This window comes from Dipodomys merriami, unplaced genomic scaffold (genome assembly GCF_024711535.1).
Source record: "Dipodomys merriami isolate MVZ:Mamm:240054 unplaced genomic scaffold, mDipMer1.0.p SCAF_181, whole genome shotgun sequence".
Classification (NCBI taxonomy): Eukaryota; Metazoa; Chordata; class Mammalia; order Rodentia; family Heteromyidae; genus Dipodomys; species Dipodomys merriami.
Window position 1 is genome coordinate 2,148,648 of NW_027203171.1, and position 23,732 is coordinate 2,172,379.

The following is a 23,732-nucleotide window of genomic DNA, read 5'->3' on the forward strand; positions in this document are numbered from 1 at the left end:
AGTAAGAATAAAATCAAATGATAATTTTTAATATTAGAAAGTCCTCAAGTGAAATTTCCCCAAAAAGCTTGAGAATATTACATAGGTGGGAACAGAGATAGTAAGAAAGTCAAGTCATCATTAATAACGGGATCAGATCCAGGGAGGAATGAATCAGAGACTCCTTCACTGCATCTGAAAAGGTTCATGTCCTGTTTCAAGTGTTAGAACATCTTTGAAAATAGTACATGAACAATCTGAGCCATCAGTCTAACGGAAAATATTATTGGAGAAGTTCAGAATTGCTAGCCTGTATCTAGATTAAATAAAAAAAGAAAACTGTTGTAGGACAATGTGATACAAGCCAGGAATTCTAGCACTCAGACTAAGACAGGTGATTAGAGAGTGGAATGACGTAGTGATACTTTCAGTGGACTAGGTAGTATAATTTTGTCTCAATAAAACAAAGAAAGGAATAAAAAATAAGCCAGAAAGCAATACACAGTTGGAAGTTTGGGCTAATTTTGTCAATATATTTTGAGAAGTCAAATTTCCTATTGAAATGCAACTCATATAATCCTCAATTGTGTTTAAATGTCGCCTTCATTACAGAATATTACAGTTGTGTTTAAATGTCGCCTTCATTATAGAATATTACTACATGCAAAAGAGCTCATGATTCCCAACCAAGAATTTGAAAAAGCAACCATCATTCTGTTAGATTCTAAAGAAATTTTGGATTACAAAAGCTTAAGCCTAGAGAAATAGGGAAGTTCATTTAATGTAGGACTTTGTAGACCTGGCTAAATAAGAATTTAGATTTAAAATAAATATTTTTGTTTGTAATTTAATATTCGATAGGATACTATAAAATTGTTTTTAAGTAGAAGATTTAATTTACAAATTCACAAATGATTATGGCATTCTATTTGCCTAAAATATTCTTTCAAGTAAGGTATAATTAGTACTTAGTTAACAGTTAATTTCAACAGTTCATAAGTAACATGATAATGTGAATAATCTAGATAAAGTTGACAACAAATTGATGATATTAATTTATAAATTTACCAAAAGAGCAACTTTTTGAGACTTTGCTGTAACATGGTATGAAGAGAGTAATTGCGTGACATCTTTTTTTTTTTCTACCAATACATAACACAGAAAGAAATTTCCTTAATTATGTACCTCTGTATACAATGAGAAAAATGCTACGGTTAGGGTTTGTTTTTATTTTGTTTTTGTTATTTGGTTTGTCCTAGGGCTTAACTTCTAGGCCTGGGCACTTTTTTTTTTTTTTTCTTTTTAAAAATGTTTATTGTTATTATAAATGTGATGTACAGAGGGATTATAGTTATATAATTCAGGTAAAGAGTACATTTCTTTTTTTTTTTTTACATTTTTTTTAATTTAATTCAATTTTATTTGAGAACATACTGTACAGAGGGGCTACAATTACATGGGCAGGATAATGCATACATTTCTTACCAAGCATTGCAGCCTCCTCCTTTGTTTACCCTTCACCTCCCTTCCCCGCCTCCCCCCTCCCCCCACCCACTTATACCCCCCTCCCCCCCCACACCGACATTGTAAAGCTGGTTTTGACATGACATTTTGTACTTCTCATTGTTGCAACAGGTCCACCTGAATCCTTAAACGACTTGTTTGTCCCCATCTCCTCCACATGTTATACTGACATCAAATATAGTGAAAGCGGGGGTTACATTGTGGGGGAGGGACATACAAAGCAACAAAGAAATAATCTTATAAATGCGTTAGAAACACATGCATGAAAGAGACGAAAACATTAAAATACATATTTAAGGGTTCATTTTCCTAACATCACATTATCTGACCTTTTCCGCTTGACTCATACCTATAGTATATATTGCAAATAAGGGAAACCATGGGACCTATGCTTCTTTGGGCCTGGCTTACTTCACTTAATATAATTTTTTCTAAGTTTTTCCATTTCCTAACAAATGGGGAAATGTCATTCTTTCTGATGGAGGCATAGAATTCCATTGTGTATATATACCACATTTTCTTGATCCATTCATCTACTGAGGGGCATCTGGGTTGGTTCCATATCTTAGCTATGGTAAATAAAAGCTACCAGCACAACTATGTTTATTGCCTGGGCACTTTTCCTGAGCCTGTTTTTGCTCAAGGCTACTGCTCTACCACTTGAACCTCAGTGCCACTTGTGTCAGGCTTTTCGTGAGCAGTTTATTGGAGGTAAGCATCTAAGGAACCTGGGTGGGATTTGAACCAGAATCTTCAGATCTTAATATTCAGACATTCAGATCTCCTGAATATCTATGATAGATAAAATATATAATTATAAATAATATTTGCACGTGTTCTGATCTCAAGGATAACACTGGGTGGAAAATGATGCAGCAAAGTTTAGTGTAGTGTTTAGTGTATGAAGGGCATCACATTAGCAGTAGTGTAGTATTTTTCACAATAGTTTTATATTAGTCATGTTGTGAATTTAAGGAATTTTAAGGTGCACATTACAAGTTGGAAATTGTTGAGGTAGGATGACTTTATGGCATAAAAACTTGGGATTGATGGTTATAGAAATAACGGCTTACTTTGATGAACAAATGTTTACTCTAGAGGAATTAATATAGATACTTCATCGTTTTACCTTATACCAGACTGTGGTTATTTTTCTTTGTTGAATTTAAATATGTAACGCCTCATTGAAAACTGCACTTATTGCAGAATTAAATAAAATGCAAACAGGTACTGTTTTGAATGTCTCTAGTGTGGCATGTTCAGAATTTGAAAATGAGTAGCTAGTAATAATAGGAATGTTGAAGAACACATATACTCTGTCCTCCTAACAATTATTCAGTTTGAAAAGTTAGGAGTTTCCATAGAATTGAACTTTTTCTGTTTTAGTATAAGACAATACTAAAACAATTTTTTTCCAAAATAATGACAAGTATATTCTAAAAATATTGTATTGTTTGATAATATTCAAGTTGATGACCCTCTGATAAAGGGGTAATTAATTCAAATTAGCAGCCAAAATGTTCATTTCTTAAAAAGGTAATACACACAGAATAATATTTACTATACCAATACAGTGAAATTATATTTTATACAGCTCATTTTTAATTTTATTTTATTGTCAAGGTGATATATAGAAGGGGTTGCAGTAATTATAAGGCAGTGAATACATAACATGTGCTACTTTTTTACCCCTCCCTCATTTTTCTCACAGTTTTCCTTTACACCTATACACCACATAACTTGTAATGTAAATTTCCAACATGTTGTTTTGTGAGTATTGCTATTGCATTGGTTTGCCCTTTGTTCTTTGTCTTGCCATTTCGTTGTTCCTCTTCCCTTGCTAAATTAAGATAAATATATATATAATACACAGGATATTGAAATCAAATATAACAGAAAAGAAAAAAGAAATCACATAGTACATTAAAAACAACAACCACAAACAGAAAATTCTGTTCCCATATCCAGGAGTCCATTTTGCTCATCATCATCTTATATGGTCATACATACATAGTTATTGAGCAATTCTGCTCAACTGCTCGCACTATCCTAGACATTTCCTACTTATTACAAATGAGGAAACAACGGAATCTGTTTCTTTGTGTCTTGTTTATTTTACTTCGTAGGATTTTTCCAAGTCTTTCCAGTTCCGTATGAATTTGAAGTATAGAATTCCACCGTGCATACATAAACCACATTTTGTCAATTAGTTCATCTACTGAGTCACATATTGGTTTAAAACATGACTGCATGTAATTATTACTTAGGGTCATTCAAAAATGAGAGATGCCACTTCCCCAGATATTCTAAAAGCATGATTTCTAAGTATGATAGGATTTTATGGTGGTATGAGTTTTGAGAAATCTGGATGAGTCTCATGTATATCTTGCACTGAATTAGGCAGGAAGATATCCAATATCATGGAGGATAAAATGGTAGTGTCAAAAATATGTCCCTTGAGAAAGATATAGGAGGCTGCCAGAAGTATAAAGTATTTCAGATAATTTTGAAGAATTTAGAAATGCAAGCTTAATTATGTCTCTTTAAATAAGAATTATGTAAGTGGAAGGGCAAAAGAAGGGGACGAGAAGAAAACAACTGACAGCAGATCATTGTCCCAAGATAGAGTTTAAAAAGACATAATCCATAACTTTCAAGTTAAAGAGATACCAATAGAATACATCTCATTTAATTTAGTTACATGCAAAATAATTACTTGGCTTTTTCCTACTTTAATGCTCCAAAACAACGGAAGACTTGTAAGAAAAGTTATGTGATTGCCATTGCTTCAACCTGAACACTAACTGTGATAAGCCTTTTTTTTCTTACTTTGCAGTTGGAATATATCCCTAGTTGATGATGTTGTGTCTGATTAGAGTCAGAGTTAGCGGCTTGTACTTGTACATTTATCCCAGAATAGGTTAAAACAGTTCCACCCCCAAGATATCCAATTACATTGTCTGAATCTGTACTTTGAACACACCCTCACACCTGAGCACATTATGTGAAAATATACTTCAGCATTTCTTGACACATTCTACTTTGTGCCCTTTTCTTCTTTGCACCTTCCTTTTGAGTTAGTAGTTGCTCTATTTCCATTTCATCTGTAAAAACTGCTAAGAAAATTGTTCAACTACCACTTCTTCTTTGCACATGCCCAGTCTATGTATGAAGGTACATTGTCCATGTTAAGCAATAGGGTAGTGCTCACTCTCTGTGGAGAAAAGTTCCACAATATGTCCCTGTGTCCACATTAGAGTGTGTAGAATTTAAAGCATTTTAAGGCAAACCGTGATATTAGAATTGAAAGGCTCCTTATGTACATTTTCTTGGAGCTCATTAGTTTACCCAAGAGAAATATAAATATCCACAAAATCTGGATTAACATTTTTAATGTTGCCAATGTGCATGCATCCATATTAAAAATTTGCACAAATAAAGAAACAAAAAAACTAAACCTTAACAGGTATATTGACTATGTGCTTATAACAAATTATGGAATAGATTTTGGAAGTATTGCAAATTCCTAACCAGTATGAATTAGCTTCCTCTCTCCCCACCACTACACACAAATATTTAAGAGTGGCAACAGAATTATTTCAAGTAATATACTGTAAATGTTACTGCAATATCATGTGTATCTCTAAAATTCCCTTGAAAGTAATAGATTACACATTCTATTGAAATATTAGTTATTTTATTCTAGGAAACTTTTGGAACAATAGACTGTATATCTTTGAAATGAAAAAGGTCAAAAATAGTAGCATAAAAGTTTTAGAGGAAGTCTGTCTTCAGCAATATATATATATATATATATATATATATATATATATATATAATATGTAGAAAGACATACATTTTAGAGATTATTTTTCATCAGAAATATATACATATATTTGAATTTATGTGTAGAACGATGTACATTATATTGAAACAAATATCTTAAAACATAATTAAATTAAAAATATACATCAAACCAAGTGACTCACGCCTATAATTTGAGCTATTCTGGGTAATGAGATCTCAGAATTGTGTTTGAAACTAGCCCAGGCAGGAAAGTACTTTTTAGGGGACTTGGAAGGTGGCTTAGTGGTAGAGGGCTTGCCTTGCATGCATGAGGCCATGGGTTATTTTCCTCAGCATGGCATAAGCAAAAAGAAAAAAGCTGGAAGTGGCGCTGTGGCTCAAGTGATCGAGCTCTGGCCTTGAGCTGAAGAGCTGAGGGACAGCGCCCAGGCCAGAGTTCAGGCCCCACGACTGGACCCCTCCACCCCGCAAAAAAAGTACTTGTTCAATTATTATCTCCATTTAACCACTAAATACAGGAGTTACCTCTGTGCCTCAAGTTGTAGAATGCTGGATTTGAGCATAAAAAAGCTTAGGGATAATGCCCAGGCCCTGCAAACAACAACAACAATATATATCACATTAATTTCAAAAAAGCACCTTTTAACTGCTGTGAACATTCCTTAGAAACATGAATGCATACCCCTGGAAAATGTTAAGTAAAACCTATTGAATATTTATGTTTATGTTAAAGATATGACTATTTAGTTTAAGATATTTAGGTAATGATTAGGAATTAAGAATAATGATAATATATTGGGACTGGTCTTTTATTCTATTTTACTATAGTATTAAAATGATATTTGTAATGATTGTATAAAAATACTCTTCTTTGGTATTTGAGTTATAATAAGTAATAAACATTTTAAATTGATTTCCATAGGAAAAAATTATTTTCTTAATGGTATCAATTCTTTTTTTTCTTTTCTTTTTATTTTTTTCCTTTTTTTTCCTTTTCCTCACTTTTTTTAATTTTATTTTTTATTGTGAACATACTGCACAGAGAGGTTACAATTACATGGGCAAGATAAGTACATTTCTTATCAAGCACTGCAGCCTCCTCCTTTGTTTACCCTTCACATCCCTTCCCAGGGTATCAATCTTTTGTAATTTCAAAACAATTAAAAAAATTACTCGAAGGCTGGTTTTCTCTAAGACTATATTTGTTTTCTTGTTCTAGTTTTTATATGTTGGTAGAAATTAAAATTTCAAAAATTCAATGGATATTGGTATTCAGGAACATCTTTATAGGTACTAATATTGGAGTTGCTTAAGTGGAATTGTGTTATTTCATTTGGTATTTTCACAAATAAGTCAAGATGATTATGTATTTTGATTCTTTTCATTGCTACTGGTTCTTACCTTGATAATAATTTTTTTCCTAGTAAAGTAGAGAATACAATTGGATTGAAGAAGTAACATATGACTTTCTTAGAATGCAGATACATAGATTTAGGTCATCTGTCATTTGCTAAAAGTTTCTTCCAGAAAAGGTTATCAATTACTTATAAGTGATGCATAATTCCTAGATATTACAGTTATCACATACAATTTTTGATTGAGTTATCTCTGTATAAACTCAAAAAAAAGACCAAAAAACTCAAAAAACGCAGAAATCACATCTTTGTTTTAAACGCTGTAGTTTACAAAGAATTTTTAGCCAACAATGAAAACATCTTTTTAGGTATTCTGCAATTTGTGTGAAGTATTTTTAACAATAGTTTTCCTTTTTGCTGACATGAAGTTCACATGCAATATATAATCTCCTTTTATTGTATACATTTTAGTGTTTTGGAAGTAAATTGTACAATAATAGGTTTTCCAGAGCGTTACAACGTCGGTGCGCGGGGGGGGGGGGGGGGAAGGAGAAGGATTGGGATTGGGGGGGAGGAGGGAGGCTGGGAAGGGATGTGAAGGGTAAACCAAAGGAGGAGGGTGCAATGCTTGGTAAGAAATGTACGCATTATCCTGCCCATGTAATTGTAACCCCTCTGTACAGTATGTTCACAAATAAAATTAAATTAAATTAAAAAAAAAGAAAAGTCAAACTTCAAAAAAAATAATAATAGGTTTTCCAAGCTTAATTTTTACAAACTTGCATTTCTTCAAATAGAAATGCCGTAAATTTTAGAACAGACATTAAAATAGATATAAAATTCACTTACAGGAATTTGTCCAGCATACATCCTCTATAGTGTATCTTTTCAAATTTGTTTTTGGGGATTATTTCCATGTTCTATCACATATTATTCAAGTGTACTGTCAATGAGCTACATTCCCTGTCCAAACAAGTTTTTTACTTCTCTTTAATATATACATAAAAGTGTAATAATTATATCCTATAAATTCTCTTTGACCTTTTGAAAACTTGCTTGATATAATGATTGTAGTATTGTACAAGTTGATTTGCTATGTGGAGTATATCAATTTCTCCACAATTCTACTACTATATTTTGTGTAATCTTTTTATTTTATGGTCATACTAGTGAGTTTTCTTTTCATTTATTCTTAGATACTAAAGAGGAACTTATTTCATTTGCTCCTCCTATTGACTATCAATTTACATATGTTCTTTAAAGAAATACCCTATTCGGGAAAATTTTATATAGAATTAGAAGATATAAATATACTTAAGATTCAGAAATATTGTAGCATTAACATTGTAGCATTAACAAATATGTTTCCTGTATCTGTTGGATACATTTTCACTTCGGTTATAGTGTCCTTTGAATTATGAAAAGCTATCACTTGATATAATCCAGTTTATTCTTGCTTTTCTTTAGCCACTAATGCATTCCATGTCAAAATTTTAGAAACCTTTTACATTTATGTATTATAGGTTTTCACATCTCACATTTAGTTTGATAATCACTTTTTATTTTAAATTTTTGTATAAGGATGGAGGTAGGACAGGTGGCGGAGGCTCATATCTGTAACCCTAGCTATTGAGGGATCTGGGATCTGAGGATCACAGTTTAAAGCCAGGCCGGGCAGGAACGTCCATGAGACTCTTATATCCAATAAACCTCTAGAAAACCAGATCTGGTGCTGTAACTCAAGCGGTAGGGCACTCACATTGAGTGGAAGAGCACACAGACAGCGCTTAAGACCAGAGTTCAAGCCCCATGAATGTCAAAAAAACCAAAACAAAACAAAAAAGGATTGAGGTAGTAGTCTAAGATCATTCTTTAAATCTCGAGAGACAATAGTGTCAGTACACCCATTTAAGATTTTATTTTTATTTCATAAAGTCATAGGATAGTTTTCAAAATCTATTGATCATAAAACTAAGAATTTATTTTTGACAAATCTGTTACATTCTTCTATGTATCTGCTCTTATAGTAGAACTATTTAGTCTTCACTACTAAACATGGTAATAAGATTCAAAGTTAGTATGAAGGCTGAAGCTACACCATTTTACAAGATTGTTCTGACTGACCTGTATTCCTTGAATTTACATACGAGTTTATTGAGCAGGTGGACCAATATTCTACGGAGATATGTAGATGTTTGATAGTCACTTATATGTTGTAACTTGTAAAAACACAAGACCCCAGATATTATACATAGAGAAATGTCTTTAGTGAATACTGGAAACAACTAAAATTAATTTAGGAATGAGTTAAGATTTAGATAATGCTGTAGCATCATCAATCTGAATGATAACAACTTGAGCTGTAAAACAGAGGAGAGTGAGAGGGGAAAGAATGATGGACCACATAGGAGCTATATGTTATTGCTATTGTGTTTCAAAAAACAAAATGACTTCAGAGAAGAGAAGGAGAAAAGTAAAGTGTCCTGAGTCAAGTTTCTTTTTAATGCATCTAATAGTTTGGACCAAAAGTCAGTGAAAATGGGAAAAAAAGAAAATAGACAATAAAGCATTGTATATACCTGTTACAATGTAACGAAATTTAATAGGAATATGATAATTAATTCCCAAAGAAATAAGAAAAAGAATAGCTAAACTCTAAAGGGAAAAAGAATGAAGAGAGAAAAGAAGCAAAGTAAAACATTTATCAATAACAAACACAAGACTTTGGAAGTGGAAAGGTAGTGGGAATATTCTAAATAACAATAAAAATTGCTAGCGTGGATAGAATATGGATCACATTTTATCATATGTAATTTTGAAAAAACATACCAGGAATGAAATTTTCAAAGTCATGATTTTAAACACTATTTGGATTATAACTAGGCAGTCTAGCTCAGTGGTACAACATTGGCCTAGCATGTGTGAAGCAATGGTGTGATCTCCCAAACATTACAAAGGACACACAAAGCAAACACACACAAAAACCACATAAACACACACATACACACCACATACATACATTTGGAATATTCATATTATCATATTAAACGGAGGAAATTATCACAAATAGTAAAAGTATGTTAATATATGAAATCATAGTATTACTCATACTATTTAAAACTTTAGTAGAAATAAAATAGTCACAATATACTTTGATTTTAATAGATTAAGTAAATTGAAAATTAATAGAAGACATGAGAATATTTGCAAATAAGTTTAAATAATAAGCATTTTGAAACAAATGTCCTTTTATTTTGACAAAATATTGATGTTACTGGTGTTTTAAATCAAGATTTAGCATATGATAGCGAGGTGCCCTATATAACAGTAGCGATGGCTATATCTCTATTCATTTCACTCTGAATATTTTTATAGTAAGGTCACAGAGTTTCTCAGTATCTCTCGATTTACAAACCCTATTTACACTTCCCACCATAGCTAGAAAATTGATGCCACAAATCACAATGCCGAGCTCAATTTTTTTTTTAATTCAAGTAAAAATATTTCCAAAAAGTGGCCAAGTAATGAAGCCTTTCTTAATAAAGTATGTGCTTCTTGAAAATACAGTAAGGATTTGTTACCTGGACAAATATGGTTATAACTATAAGAAAATAAATTTATTTAAAATCATTAACCATATAAAATTAAGAAAACAATTTTTAAATAGTCATGTTAAATATTATAAAAGCAAAATACACTGTCTGAATAATTTACATGTGTAAAAACCATGTAAAAATAAATTAACTAATCCTACAACTCTGAAAAAAATGAATTACCCTAAAGAAACAAAAGAAATCATTTAAGCCCAAAATTTGAAATTTAGAAAATAAAATGAAGTGTACTCTTTAGTTGACTCAATTAAGTGTAAACCCTCTGTATATCAATTTTATAATAAAAAGGCAGTAACAAAGAAAGCAAAAGTACCCATGGATCAATAGCAACAGCAAAAGCATCAGTAGTTCTTGTTTTGAGTGTACAAAATTCAATGGAAGAAATAAAAATGTTCCTTCCCTATTAAATGTACTCATTACTTTACCTTATTTATGTAACTGTAACCCCTGTGTACATTACCATTAAAATAAAATTAAATTGAAATTAAAAATAACCCAAATGATATACCAATTAAGAATTCTTAGAAGCCATTGGTTAAAAACTTTGTAAAAAACTGCCCTAAATACCCAAGGAATATACTTTGATGATACTGTTTAAATACTTCAACTTCAGCAGAAAAGCAAAAAGTTTAAAAACTGTTACAAAGTAAAGTAACAAATCAGAATATATTACTATTATTAATAATCATAAGATGAATTTATAGTGGTAGTCCAATATGTAAGAAATGAGGCAATTTGCCATTCATTTGCACTTAATAAGTGAGAAAGAATATTTTAGGTCTTACTAAATTATCATAAGTTTAATGAAGAAACTATTCTGTCACATCATATGATAGTCAGATAACGCTGATATTAGAGCAAAGAACAGATTGTACTAAGTTTTTGAATGTTCATGTATATATTTATTTTGGTTGTGGGAAATTGTGGGTATTTCAACTTGGGGTATATTTTTCTTGCTAGGCCGGCATCATATCAGTGGCTCATTTTATTATAGGGGTTTCCTTGCCACAAGAACATGGACCTGATCTGTGATTTTAGCCTTCCCAACATCAATGGCATCTGAGATGAACATCAACTTGTCCAGCCTGTTACCTTGATTGGCCTGGATCCACAGTCCTTTCAATCGTAGTAACTAGATAGTGAGGGATGGTGGAAATGATCCAATGCACCCAGCTATAGATTGAGAAGGAATTCCACTAAACTTTTGGCCTCGGTTCTGTTCTCAAGCCTCCTAAGTAGTTAAGAGTATCAATGGGAGCCCATGGTGCCAAGCAGTAACAGTATTTTTAAAGCAATTAGATATATATATGACTTAGGCTTGTGATTACCTCAGGAAATGAATAAAAGAGCAGTGAAGCATAGAGGACAGGCAGAATTTTAACTAGCTACTCAGAGGCTGAATACGCTTAACTAGCTACTCGGAAGTCTGAAATCTCATGACCACTGTTAAAAGCCAGTCCAATCATGAAAATACAAGCGATTATCTAAACAAACAAACAAAAGAAACAGAAGTGGCTGAAGGGGTAGACCACTATCCTTGGGCACAGAAGCTGAGGAATAGTTCCCAGGCACTATCAAGCCTCAAGAATGATGAATGCATGCATGAGCACATGCACATGTGTTTTTGCATACTCCCATGCGCATGAACACACACACACACAAATGAGTATTTCAATGTGGAGTTCTTTTTTACCTTGCTGTACTTTATTTCCCTGTATTAGTTCACAAATTATCAAAATCAGCTAAGGACCTATTTACATAAAATTCATCATGTTTCTCTAAAATCTACTCTCTTTTTGGAAGCTTGCTTTTATTTGACCCAAAAGTAAATTATTCAGGAAGTCAATTCATCACTCTCAAGCCTACAGTATTAGATGATTGTTTAGGTTCTTCCTAGCAATATGATTTTGAGAAATCCTGCATCAAATAATATATTTCTTTCACTAGAACGGAAGCCTCTGTCAAACAATTAATAATAGGTCTTTCTCCTCCTCGCATGCATCTGTAGTTATATTATCTTCATATATTTCATGATCTGTGTATGGCAAAGACTACCGTGAAAGTAAAAACACCCTTCTCAGCGCTTAGCATTTTTATAGCATTCATAGATATGAAGTTGTTTAAATGTTACTGAAATTGCTTTGGAATAAATAACGTTCACCCTGACTATCTTGAGAAAGAAGAATTCATTTCTCAGCACTTTAGGTAAGAACATCAGGGAAAGAAACAAAAAGTAAAGTTAGGAACAACTCAACACATACATTCAAATGAAAGGAAACAAGACAAGAAAACACAAATTAATTCAGTACTCAATAACCTGCAGGAAATGCAAAGATTTTTAAAAAATCAGCTATGACAAGCTTATGAAAATCCTGACTACATGGGAGTGCACTGTTGTGAGAACAGTGGCAAAGGCCCAGACTAGACAGAAAAATCTGTACATAACACCATGCACTTGTTATTCTAAATTCCAGGAAGAATAACATAAAGTGGACTGAGGCCAAGATCATACACATGTAGGAAGCCAGTTTCTATCTGAAAAATTATCAGGATAATTTAGGGCTGGACACATGACAAAGTGGTAAGAACACCCATTTAGGGGGCAGAAGACACTGAATTCAAACTGTAATATTAGGGATATTAAAGAAAAAAGCTATGATTTTAATAATTGGAATAATTGTAACATTTGAGTATTTGAGTGGAGAAAAATCCATTAGAAAGATAGAATTAACCCACGTTCCAATGCTACTTTAGTGATAATGTTTAGTGGTACTTCACACAAAACAGAGTTACCTTGCAAATGAGCATTTATGTGCATTTGGGTGATGGAAATACTCTACTTACACAGGTGTAAATTAAATAGATTTTTTTGTGCAGATTGTAGTTCTTGAACTAAGAGCCTGGGTGATGTCCCTGAGCTTTTTCTCTCAAGGCTACCACTCTATTACGTTAAGCCACCGTTCCAGTTCTTATTTTCTGTTGGTTGTTTGGAGATAAGAGGTTCATGGACTTTCATGCCCAGGATGGCTTTAAACCATGTTCATCAGATCTCAGCCTCCCAAGTAACCAGGATTCCCGGCATGTGCCATCGATGTTTTTAATAATTTAGTAAATTGTATAGTTACAGAAGTTAAAAATTATCATTGTAACCTGTGTAATATATGTATTTATGTATATATATCAATACATACGGATAGAAATAGTTTAACATATTTTTGTATCTACAGTAAATATATGACAGCATCCATTATAAAATAAAATGGAAACAAAAGTTAATAAAGAGCAAAACAAAGGGAATTCTTACACGTTTCTTTTTGTTGAATGAAATATCAATCAGTTTGGAAAAACCATCTCTAACAAAATGGGTAATTTCTATTAATTCTAATCCATCTATTTGCCCATATTGTGCATCCTCACACATGAATGTCAAAATCAAACCACACTTTTTGTCTGTATTTAATTCACCTGTTATAATTTAGGGGATAGATGAAGTAATCAAATAAAGATTAAAATCATAGTAAGTGAGGCTATGAGTTAGAGCTGAAAAAGATTTTAAATATGATAATAGCTAATTAAAATGCATATTTCTTACTTTTACTCTTGTTATGCCTCTCATTCGCACATCAGGAAAGTACATAGATGGTTCTCACTAAATTTATGTATGTATTAAAAATATATTGAAAGAATATGGGCATAGTGTGGTTTTAGCTTATTGAGACATGTATGGGATAGTGTGTTTTTGAGGACTTGCAATACGTTGTGATTGAGATGAAAGGAAGGATGTGCTTATTCTGAAAAACTGGTTAGAGGATTGCTCCCAGAAAGATAGTGATGAATTCTTTCAAAAGGTTATTGTAAAATCACTTTCACCACCTTGTTCATTACTGCAGTATTCCCCACAGCCAAGTTATGGAAACAGCCAAGATGCCTTGTGGCGGAGGGATGGTTGGAGAAAGTGTTTCATATATACACAATTGGATTGCACGCATCCATTATGAGGACTGTTACATTATTTGCAAAAAAATGGATAGATCTAAAAATATGTTAAGTAAACGAAGTCAGAACCAGACACACAAAGGACCCATGTACTGTCGCATATTCGGAAGCCAGAATTTTATGCAAGTTAAACAACAGTATTAACCAAAGCTTTCATTTTTCACAGCAGTATTTAAAAGGTGTAATATCTTATAAAATTGAACTTTTAATCCAACAAAATGAATACCAGGAAACTATCACTTGGAAGAGGTGAGGGGAAGACAAAGGGAAGGAAAAAAGAGAGTTATGGAGTAAGAGTGAAGACATTATATTCAATATGAAAATAGAAAAAATTAAGTGGGGTGAGGTTTGGAAGGGTAGGGAAAAGTTATATAAAGATTCAAACTTAAAAACTCATTTAATGAATGGAAATTCCCGTGTATACCTAGTTAAGATAATAAAAATATGATTAAAAAGAATGGAGACATTTGATCTTAAACTGTGTTCTTTAAACCATGAGTCAATATAATATTTTCCTCCTCAGAAATTTTCTTTCTGGTATTTTCCTCATAGTGACAGAAAAGTGATCAATGCAATGAATATTAAATCACAGTAAAAATGTTAGAATTCATCACATGATAAAATAACAGGTAGAATGTGCCAAATGCTAATTGATTGTTTTTCCAAGTACTTTACCTATAGTATATAATTTAATCCTCACAATAATTGCATAAAGTGGAACTCCTTACATTTTAATTCTCAGATGATAATATTGAAGTCTTCAGAGTTGGAATTACTAGTACAACATTGCACACATGGTAAGTGTTAGCCTGAGGATCATCTCCCACTTTATCAATTAACCTCATTCTATTTTATGACTAAAATACCAGCACTTAGTCTACAAATTCTAGGAAAATTTCCCAGAATTATTGTTTTCACTTTCACAATATTTCACTTTATCTTTGTTAGAAAATAGGGAACTGGAATATGAAAACTCAAAGTTAATAATCAATGCATACCTCCTTGGTGAAAGGAACTGCTAAAGTATAACATTCTTGATTTCTAGCTCAAAATAGTAGAAATCATATTTTATCCCTTCACTCAACACTGCAATGCCTAGAGAACATATGCCTGTTTAACACTGTCTTACTGAAAGAATGACCTCCCCAATTCCTAATGGAAACAGACTGCAGGTCTTAAGGACCAATCATTTTCACATTGCAGCTCAACAAATTGTTTACCATTCGAAGTATTTTGATTGCTTTTTATACCTAACATTTTGAGAGAAAGGTACTAATTTAAAATGCTATTAAAGCAAGACTGATATAAAAATCACCTTTGACCCCAGATAAATATTTTACCTTTCCTATACCCAAAAATGCATTCTGACCTATCATTAATGTTAGGAATGAGAGGATAAAAAGTCATGGACACCAAGACCTAAGTATGAATTAAAGACTCTCCAACTTGCGAATACTATTGGTTGAAAAAGAAATGAAGGGCTTGGAAGGTGGCTTATTGGTAGAGCGCTTGCCTTATATGCATGAAGCCCTGGGTTCGATTCCTTAGCACCACACAAGCAAAAAGAAAAAAGCTGGAAGTGACGCTGTGGCTTAAGTGGTAGAGTGCTAGCCTTGAGCTAAAGAGCTGAGGGACAGTGCCCAGAGTTCAGGCCCCAATACCGGACCCCTCCCCCCCCAAAGTAAAGATATCGATACTACCAAATTTTTTCAAAATTTCTTATGATACTGAAGATTCAATGAAAATAACTCATTTTCATGGGAGTAGAACACAAAACACAAGATTAATCTTAATCATATTAAAAGACCTTTATTTATACTACAAATTCACTCATAACTACAAAGATTCTAAAAATAACTGAAGCACAGTGACACAAAAATAATTTAACTGCATCATGTGCATTCAAAGGACTGTGCTAATAGAAAGCAAAATTATACTAATAATTAAGTTACCCAATTCACTTACATTCATTTATTCGATTTCTTTTAGTTTCATAAAAACTGGCTTTTCGTAAAATGATGCATAAAAAGCCTATATAGCCACTTACATTTTCCGACCTTAACAATATTTATTTCAGAAATGTCTTTAGCTGTATAATCAAAGAACTAAAATATTACTAAAATATTTAAATGTTTTTCTGAAATTGCAAAACTCTCTCTGGGGTTTTATTTATATTGGAAAAGATATTAGAAAAGCCTTATTTGTTAAAGTTGTGATAGTTACTCCCACAAAAGAATTATTAATGAAGAAATCTTTGTATGTACAAAACAACTTCAAATGCATCCAAAATCTGGAGATGACACATGTTTTTGTTTTTTTTTAAATATATATCTAACAAGTATAGCTACAATACTGATTTTTAGTGATTATGATGGGATATTCAAACCTTAAAAATACGGGGTTTATTATCTTAGTGTGAATAGATAAGATCTTACAAAGAAAGTTATTTTCAACTGAAATACGGAAAGAGTTTATCCACGTTGAGTTTCACAGAAATAACCAGAGAGTTATACCTATTTGGTCAAGTCAGTCAAAATCACTCCATGAATATTTCTTAAAAATATAACCAATTTAAGAAGTCAAATACATATTTTGTACTGACAGTCATCTTACATCAATAACTTACTACCTAATTATATGTGTATCTTTTTACCTAACATATATTAAGAAATGAAAATGATCTCTTTCATCTAACTTATGTTGTAAATGCTTTGATTATGATGATTTTATTATTTAACAAATAAAATTTATTGAAATGACAGGACAGAACACTGATAAATAAAAAACATTGCACACAGCTCTTTTCAGCCTCACCCTGTTCATATTGGCAAGCAATATTGCAACAGCAAACACACACACATAAACACACATGTGTGTGCACGTACACACACATATACAAACATGCCAAATTCAGGGTTTATTGTAGAAAAAAGTTCAAAAAAATATTAGCGATTAGGACAAATGATAATTTGCCTTATTACAAAATAATACATAATCCAGTCACCATGGTAGTAACATTTTATCTGCCCCTCCACCTGTGACCACTTAATTTATTTTAGGTAATTATTTAACTAATTCATTCCTTCATTAGTTAAATACTAATACTAGAGCTTGAACTCAGGGCCTAGCTCTGTCCTAGAATTTGTTTTTTTTTTGTTTTAGTTTTCTCAAGGCTATCATTTTATTGCTTGTACCACAGCTCAATTTCTAGCTTTTGCTGGTTACTTTCAAACCAGAATCTAATGGACTTTTTTCTTGCTCTGGTTTCAAACCACAATCATCAGATTTCGTCTTTCTGATTAGCTTGGAATAAAGACATGAGCCACCAGTTTGGCTCCTACTTTTTCCTATACTTATCTATTGCACATACTTTAATAGCAATTTAATATTGAGAGTATAGAAGCAAGATGTATAGTGATTATATTGTTCTGTCAGAAATTCAAGTTAGTAATGTAAATTTCTTCTTAAGACCATACACAAAAAATACATAAGTAGATATCTGATGATGTGTGTGTATGTGTGTATATGTGTGTGTATGTATGTGTGTGTTTGTGTGTGTGTACTCTTGCAATATGTTTCACATATAAGCACAGTGCAGGGGTGTCCAGACATTCACAGTATTTGCGTGAATATCTGCCTTGAGCTACCAATTCATTGACAAAGTCTAAGTGTCCACTCTAGACTTCCCGATGAAGAGGGGTATACTCATCCTCATCCTCAGTATTCATATGACTGGCCTTTTTGGAAAGTAGTCTCCGCACTATACTAAGTTGCAAGAAAAGCATTCTACCACTGAGCCACCAACCCAGTCCAAGGATTAAGATTCTTATTTGTAATTTGGTCAAAGCTATGTCTCTTTATGTAGGCTACTAAAATGTGTTTACTAATTTCAAGTAAATACATAAATTCTATTTCAATCTCTTTTAACAAATAAAAAATAAAATTGTTTACTTTGTAAATGGATCAGAAGCATGGATTTTTTGGCTAGATAGGTCATTGCACATCTGGATCTCTCTTCCTCTTTCTCTTTCATGATTCTCATAGACAATAAGTTGCTCCATAATTATCCTAATTTATTTTGCTTTTATATTTTTGGTTGCATTATTTCACTTTCTGCTCTGCCATTTCCCAAATCAGCACCACATAAACAGAACCGCAGAAGTGGTTCTGTGGCTCAAGTGGTAGAGCACTTGCCTTGATTTGAAGAGCTCAAGGATGGTGGCCAAGCCCAGAGTTCAGGCCCCACACCTAATTTTCTTTTATAAAGAATCTAAATCTTTGATAGTTCTAGGAACCGATCTGACTGAAATCAGTTGAATCACACTTTTCCTAAACAATGTAAGAAAAAGTCCAGGCTATCAAAGCAGCTAGAGAAGGCAGGCAGATTGTATGTGTGACATAACTTTGTGGAAAATGGTATAGAGTATTACTTACTGGTGATCCACTTTCACTTTAAGCATGATGCTGCACTATTGCTTGCTGGTTCTGAACTATTGCTTTGATAATTATAGTCTCCAAGAAGAAAAAAAATGAAATTTAATTGATATCAAAGGACTACTAATACATTTTGACTTCTCATTATGCATCTTCAATCATCAAAATCACCTGAAGAAAATAGATAGGCCTACTTTTTAAGATGAAAACAAGTGTCTTTAAAAAAAACAAGAATTTAGGTAGTCATACAAAGGACTTCTATTTTACTACTGCTCTATACATTTTTTTCTAATGTTGATAACCAGTAAATAATGGGTCTATTAGAAAGCTCTGAAAGGTCATATATTGAATAGTAAGTTCTCTTACACTATATCTTGGTATTTCCCAAATCATTTACATAGAAGGCATTGTTTCCTATTTTCTCCTTTCTAGAATAAGCTGCATATGAAAACAGCACTGGTCCTCATTTTCAGTCTGTGCATTTGATTATGGAGGAAAATCTTTCTCTGTTCTCTATCAATTCACGACTCTCCAGTTAGAATAATTTAAAATAGTAAAAATGAAAAAAGAGAAAATAAATCATGGTGGAAAAACATATGCAGAAAATTCACCGGATTTTTCTGACCAGTTCAACCAACGTGAACTATTGGGTAAATACATGGACACTTCATTTCCACTGGTACTCAAAGTCTCTGGTTAGGAAATTCTGATGAAGACAAGGAACAAGATGAAAACGTGAGAAAGGTATCAATTGCAAGAAAATAATGGAGAAGAATCCATGCAAATTTCTTCTTTGGGATGCCAAAATTAATCGGCTTACTACAGTACCGAGACTATATTCCAAAAAGGCCACTCATATGAATACTAGAGATGAGGTAAGTATACCCCTCTTCATCAGGAAACCTAGAGTGGACATTTAGACATTGTCCATGAGTTGGTAGCTCAAGGCAGATATTCATGCTGTAATTCTGAATGGCTTGGCACCCCTGCACATTGCTTATATGTGGAATAATACCAGAATGGCTTCTGTCTTCCTTCATCATGATGCAGATACCAATCCCCAAACTAAAGGCCTCTTGACACCCTTGAATTTTATTGCTGGGAATTGAAATAGCAAAGATATGCTGTACCTCCTTCTTTTGAATCATGATATCAAACCGGGTCTGAAAAACAACTTGGAAGAAACCTCATCTGATATTGCCAAATGGATAAGTATGTATCACTACTTCTTTGAAGTAGTGGAAGGCTGTACAAATTGTACTCCTATGTAGTAATGGTTTGGTTAAATTTCATAAATTTCAAAATTGCAAGTCCATCCTTTGTGGTCCTACAAAATATTTTCATAATACAAAACAACAGTAATATCTTAATTTAAAAATTTATGGATTCCATGGTATTCTTCCACGTGAATTGCCTGACTTTGGTGTCAAAATGTATTCAAGAGTTGTTTGTATGCATCTATAATGATTTCTGCAGAGTTTGCGATTTTTTAAAATTTTATCTTATCTGTTGAAATGAATAGTATAGAAATTAAAGAAATTCCTGGTGCTTGTCTGAAAAAAAAGTATCTATGTTTCTATAAAGTTCATAATCTATTTCATTGTCTTCTAGATATAATACTTTGCAGTCTATATTGTTTTATAATATATAGGTTCATTAATAAATGTGTCCTTTCAGATTACATTCTATATAGAAAAAGTTTAAGATTCCTTTCTTCCGAGGTCCTTATATTATTTTATTTCTTTGGGATAAAAAGATAATGTTATCTAATTTCAAGTTTTGTAAAGGTTATGCTATGTAAGGGCCTTTCGAAGGTGAAGATTTAATACACTGATGTCAAACTAACCTGTAATTCTATGAATTACAGGTTTTGTTACACTTGTATTTTTGTAAACATCTTTTAATAACTGTTTTTCATTTCCTGCATTTGAAGAATGAAAAATATGGAATACTTCACAAATTTTCATACCATCCTTGTGCAAGTGCCTTGTTAACTTCTGTATTGTTGTAATTTGGGTAGACCTGCTGCTGAAGCATGGAGTATCCTCTTAATTTAAGTAGTTAATGATGCAATCTTTATACAGGCATATATCCTTGGTTGCCTATTTGTAACAAGGAACCTTTATTGTTCCTAAATATGCGATTGATCTTATTTCTCTAAATTTCTGTGTATAGTGGCAAAAACTTATATTGTTTAGTCGATTGCTCACATTTGCAATTTTTTGTCAATGGCTTTTTTGTCGTTTTCATTTTAAATTTGATCATATTTTGAAGCCTTTATAGCTAAGTCCAAAGGTGATGGCTTTTCAAGTACTTATTTATCAACTGATTTAGCTTTGTGGAGCTAATGGATTCAAAGTAAGCCTTGCTTAAGAGCTACTTCTAAACTTCTGCAGGTTAAAATTTCCTAAATGAGGTCTTAGTGGTACAAATGTCTTCCTTACCCTTCACCCTTCTTCCATGTAGGAACAGACCAACCAGAATATCTTACCCTGACAGCATAGATTGTCTTACTGGAACAAAACTAATCTTAGATACAAGGGTTCATAGAAAGATGAACACTGCAGACCGAATTATTCAGAATAGAAGGTATTTTATCAAAATATAATTGTTTATTATACCTATCATTTCAAAACTAGCTAAAGCCAAGAATGTGAAAAAATTGTTCATATGCATGTTTACCTAATATCCTGGCCTGTCTACCATCCAACCAGGCAGGAACTTACACTACTGACTTTCTTTCACCAAATATTTCCATACCTCCTAGAGAAATCCATATGTTTCTCCTCGATATTAGGCCTTAAATTGGTAATGTTTTAATCAAAGTGTTTCCTCTTGCCTCCAGTCTGTAAATTTACAAATGGTAAAGTTTTAGGTCTAACTCTACCAAAAACTGAGGTAGAGATAATGGAATAATACTTTAAAGCAGAGTTGCCTTTGATACCCTAACCACAACAGAACAATTGCTAACAGAAAGTAATTGAAGACCCATCTCAATTTCTCACTTTCTATAATATTTCAGTGCCCCAATTCCTTGCAGGAATTAGCAGTAAGCAATTGTGAAATGTAAAGCAACTTAAAATGAAAGATGAGATCCCAAAATATGAGAGAAAGTACTGTAGTTCAAACTTTCAATTTACAGATGACCAGCCCATATGAGTAAACAAAATCACAAATGTCACAAGATTATTTTTAATACGCCTCTCCTAATGATGAATGAAAGATTTCAGTCCAGCATAATTAGGACAAAAAATAATTCCTGGAATGATAGATCCATAATTGTTCTACCAAGGCTAGGAAAACTTGACTTAGAGGTCAAATATAATTTTGAAAAACATTAAGTGAGAAGACCCTTAGTACTTCAAAACACTGGTACTTTAGTAAAACTTGGTTCTGTAGTCTAAAAATGTTGTCATTCTCAATCCAATGATAACCTACATTTAATCTCTTGAAAGTATATAACGTTTCAAATAAACTTTTAAAAATCATATTCACCAAAATAACACTTGACAAGTAGATGATAGTGACATTAAAAGTTTTTCAAGTGTAGGAATCAAGTTACAATAGAGTTGATTTATTTACCCAGCACTAATGCCAAATAAGTTCAACCATTCATTAAAGTGTAGAAATAGTATCTTGCACAATTTGCGTTGTTCAGTAGGTGCCTTCCAGAAATGTGTTAAATCGATCAGCCTCCCATAATTCAAACCAAAATATTAGCTAATAAACTAAATTTCATCACATAAGAATGTACATTTTAAAAAGTTACTAATAGTTGCCTTATCATGTGTTGCCTTATCATAATTTCCCTATCTTTCTAACATAGTAAGAAATATGACTTTAAGTCTTGATTATGGGTACTGATCCGAGATGTGACAAACATAAAATTTGTCTTCTATTTCTATCATATTCCTCTACAGTAATAAATTTTAGTTTTCTTCTTTGTCCAAAACTTATAGGTAGTAGAAAATATCGTCCCATGTAAAATAAAATAATGACACACCAATGTACAAAGCCATTTATAAAAACTGGTAGTTAGTTATAAATTCTAAGTGATTTTTAAACCTTCTTGTTGACTAAAGATTAATCTTCAAAAAAGATGAGAATAAAATCATGTCTAGGTGCTTCACGTCTCCAGTCTTACAAATTGTTATTGCAGATGAATGAATTATGGAAATATAAGCTGACATCAGTTCAAGTATATGCAGGATTGAAACTCCATGGAATGTATATAAAACTTTCAAACTATTAACCGACAGTTTAACAGAATGACTATCAGGAAGTTGAAACCAGAAAGGAATAATAGTAAAGACATAAAATGAATGAAAAACGGAACAAGGGGCAAGTACAGCTAGAATACTCAATGTACAAATGTAATAAAGGAAGTGGTAAATCTAAAATAAATCTTGGAGAAAGGGTTGGTTGAGAATGATAGAAGGAGTGCCTCTGATCCAGGAGCATTGGACAATTAGGTGGACATATTTAATTGCAACACACTTGCGCAACCTTTTGAAATTCAGTTAAAAACACAACTACAAACAAAAACACAAAAATCACAAACAAACAGCAATCTCTAGAAAGTATGTATATGAGCTCACAAAATTTTAAGCAGTTAATGAAGGGCAGTCATGGGCAAACAAACAAAGATATCCAAAGATGGCAGTTTGGGGTAGGGGAGAATTTTGAACAGATTTGAATAGATTCTCAAAGGTTATAAATCACCTACATCGACTGCAAATATTTTCTTCTGTGAGTATTCCTTTTTTTTGGGGGGGGGGCGGTCGTGGGGCCTAAAATCTGGGCCTGGGCGCTGTCCCTCAGCTATTCAGCTCAAGGCTAGCGCTCTACAATTTGAGCCACAGCTCCACTTCTGGCTTTTTTCTTTTTGCTTCTGTGATGCTGAGGAATCGAACCCAGGGCCTCAGGCATGCAAGGCAAGCGCTCTACCACTGAGCCACTTTCTCAGCCCCCATTCTGTGAGTATTCTTTGTCTGAAATGGTTACTCCAGTCCTGAGCCACACTTCA

At 32.7% G+C, this 23,732-nt stretch overlaps 1 pseudogene; it reads right to left on the reverse strand.

The window, feature by feature from the left end:
* Positions 1-20,643: 20,643 nt before the first annotated feature.
* LOC138830056 (U6 spliceosomal RNA) lies at positions 20,644-20,743 on the reverse strand (annotated as a pseudogene).
* Positions 20,744-23,732: the final 2,989 nt, after the last annotated feature.